Source organism: Limulus polyphemus, unplaced genomic scaffold (assembly GCF_000517525.1).
Source record: "Limulus polyphemus unplaced genomic scaffold, Limulus_polyphemus-2.1.2 Scaffold471, whole genome shotgun sequence".
Lineage (NCBI taxonomy): Eukaryota > Metazoa > Arthropoda > Merostomata > Xiphosura > Limulidae > Limulus > Limulus polyphemus.
The window spans coordinates 171,550-175,374 of record NW_013666081.1 but is presented as its reverse complement, the minus strand read 5'-3'; positions in this window follow the sequence as shown (position 1 = coordinate 175,374).

Genomic DNA, 3,825 nt, shown 5'->3' with positions numbered 1-3,825 from the left:
AGCAATCCTGAAAAATATTTGGGGGTGCTTAACTTTTTTCCAGGTGTATATTAAGAGTCGAATCATGTAGTTAAGTAGAAACGCACATATTACTAGGTGTTTTGTTATATTTTTATTCATTTGTTTGGACTCAGAAAAATTTACTTTATATTGAAAATCTAGTGCGCAGGCCTTGTAAGTTTATATTTTATGTATAGTTAAGACTCGTTTCGTGGACCTTATGATGCATTTAAACCTAACGAGATAAAATAAATAATGAAACGGTGAACCTGATATTGTTTTCAGTATCAGGACAATAAAGCGATATCCTGATAAATTTTCTATTATGCATAAAAAATGGAGGAACATCCTCCCTGTCAATAAGTGTAGTGAACAAAAAATGATGGAACATTCTTTGTGTCAATAAAGGTAGCAATTGGAAAGTGCTACAGATTTCTCCGTGTCAATAACAACTGTTAGATAAATCATTCCTAGTTGACGTGATTGTTCCCTGGTGGGATAGGGGGTAGTTTACGAACTTACAATGCTAATATCCGAGGCTAGAATCCACTCAGTGGCCACAACAGATAGCCCATTGTGGTTTTGCTCTAAAACAAACAAACACAATATTGAAATGATTAAGATATCTGTATAGATGCCAAACAAAAAATCCTGAAAGAAGTACCTCTAAGTAGGCAAATGTCAATTGTTAGTGTCCATTTTTGCTGTAATCAAATTTCAATAAACACGAATATATAACAAATACACAAAAAAAAACATTAAATGTTAGAGCTAAAATTGTAATGCGTTTATTATTTGTAAACTTAGAAGAGTAGACCATAGATTCTGGGCCACTTAAAGTTTATTCATTTTGTTTATTTAAGATTTGTATCGTTAATTTCAAAATATATTTTCTTACTCTAAATTTGAAATTCAAAAATCATTTTATGCTTGAAATATGTGTCTTATTTTAAATTAATTTGGTGTTGTTGTTGTTGTTTGTTATTAAGCACAAGAACTATCAGTGCTCTGCCCACCAAGGGTATCGAAACCCGGTTTCTAGCAGTATAAGTCCACAGACGTACTGCTGTACCACTGAGGGGGGGGCGAATTAAGTTGAATTAATTCGACGGTGTTCATCGTGAGATGCCTAGTTTTTTTCATATTTAAATTGTTTGTTCCAACTTTCTATTGCCCATATGAAGGAGAACAGTTTTTGTTTTTACCTTGTTGTTATATAAATAATTTCGAAATGTGAAGTGTGACTTGAATTTTGGAACTTATGCTAGTAACATATATTATGAAATCCTTAAATAATTATACATATATATATATGCGCTATTTTGTTTGTTTGTTTTGTTGAATTTCGCGGAAAGCTACTCGTGGTGTATTCGCGCTAATCGTTCCTAACATAGAAGTGGTAGACTAGAGGGAAGGCACTTAGTAAACACCACTCACTAATACTCTTGAGCTACTCTAATCGAATAATGAAATGACTGTCACATTATAACTTCCCTGATGACATCGCTATTTTTTCCAAATAAAGCATTTAATAGGAATATATTTTAGTTTTTCAAACTACAGAAAGATAAGGTCATGGTAGGTATGAATCGAGATAAAGACCGTATAAGTTACTACTTATTCAAGCCCAACACATCTGCTTCTATTCTACTCTGCACCTAAAGGGCTTTAATCATGCAGCAACCAACAGCTAATCATCAACTTCTTTTTATAACCATGCACGTGTGCAGTCACTCGAAACCGAACAAATTAAATAAAAAAAGCGTGTAATCATTAATCGACATAGCCTGAAGTGTCAATGTGCACATTCTTAGCCCTGACCTTAGGCTACTGTATAAGCTCCACAAATTACAGGTTGTGTTAAGAACAGCCAATCAAAGACGGCAGACGCCACGCTATCTTGACATTTTTTCTCCGCCTAAACGTCAGGCGAGAACTTAACGATGTATGTTATTTTTACTTGCTTGGAGGTAACGTTATAGTAACTAGAATAGACGTTCAGTGTTATTAGAGATTATTCACATTGTTAAGTCTACCAAACTAAAAACTTTTTACCAAGAGAGAGAGAGAGAGAGAGTTACCTCTCAGTGGTTTACTTTTAAAGAGCGTTGTAGGTTTCCATTTCCTTAACAAACCGTCATTTCACAATAGATTATTGTTTAGTTCCAGAAAACAACAACAATGTTTAACACTTGCGAACAACATACTTTTTATTTCTTAAAAGCTTTTTTTTTATTCTATACACATACCCCCTAGATGTATATTAACGAAAATTATTGTCTCATTAACAGATAATCCGCTAAAAGTTATTCTAGTATAATGTCGTAATGAACAGTTGAGTTAAATTTTGCCCCTGTAAACTAATGTGACCTGTAGTGTTAGATAGTTTTTGCTTGTGTAAGCTGATGTTAATTGTAGTGCATGATAGTTTTTGCTAGTGTAAGCTGATGTTAATTGTAGTGCAAGATAGTTTTTGCTAGTGTAAGCTGATGTTAATTGTAGTGCAAGATAGTTTTTGCCCCTGTAAGCTGATGTAATCTATACAAGTAAGATGTAGGATATCAAAAAAATAGAGTATTTGGGTTGGTTTCGAAGAGTTAAATAATTTTAACATTTGTGTTCTCGTCTATTATGTGACATTATTTCTTACGAAGTTAATACAATAAAAAGTAGATTATTAGCGTATTTCTATAAATGATTGTAAATAGTGACACATAGAACGCGAGTACTGATTACGCAAACGTAATGCTAGACTTTGCCGCATTTATTTTGGTGTTCAAAATGAAGCAGAAGTAATTGTATCTATTTATACTTAGTTATATAATCATACAGCCATAGTGTATTTTCTTTTGAAAATATAATGTAATAAAATAAACATTCGCGGAGTATCTCGAAAGACCATAAATACGAAGGGTTAATCGAACTTGAATTGAACGAATTGTATGTATAGTACTGGATCGGTAGACTGTTTAGGGCAAAAACTCCTATAGCACAGTCTTTAGGAGATGAACAGGCTCTGAAACTACACACCAACGCAAGGCTCTCAACTGAAAAGTGAAAATTATGGCTGCGAGAAAGAATGGTCCTACTCCCCCCCCCCCTTTCCAATAAAAGTATGTTAAGGCGAAGATAGATATATCTCCAAGAATGGTCCTAGTCCCCCCCCCTTTCCAATAAAAGTATATTAAGGCGAAGATAGATATATCTTCTAGTATCATTGACTAGAAAATAAACAAAAAAGTTGACAAAGACTCGGAATCCAAAATGTTACAAGCTTCCAGCCACTTCTGGAAATCAGCGGCTGTTTTTATGAGAAAAATACTCAAAGAAATCAGGAATCAACGAAATCCTATTCGATCTTATACTTTTGGCCTGCTTAAAAAGATGTATTGAAAATCGCCCTCCACGTGAGCGAAGAGATGTGGTCTAAGAAAAAATGCAGTCAGTGTATGCAGTCGGTACCAGTACCGGTACCGGGCCGTCATTACTGGCGGTACCGCTAGTGGTTTATAGTATATCATATATTGAGAATAATATCTGTCATGACATGTTTCATCTTCGGAGTTTTGACGGTACGCTTCCTTTCGTATTTCAGTTTCCCTTTCACAGAATTATAAATGTTTGATGTTGTAGTTTTGAGTTCATACTTCAGTCTATAAGGGAATCTCGCCGTGAAAATCGGCAATAGCATGAAATATGGGAACCGGTGACTCCCACGCTCTGGAAGAGAACGTGAATGTGCCTACGTGACTGATTGTACGTTTGGTACGTGCGTGCGTGCGTGATTAACTCTTAGCATGCGGGCAGGTCAAACTGCGCATGGCA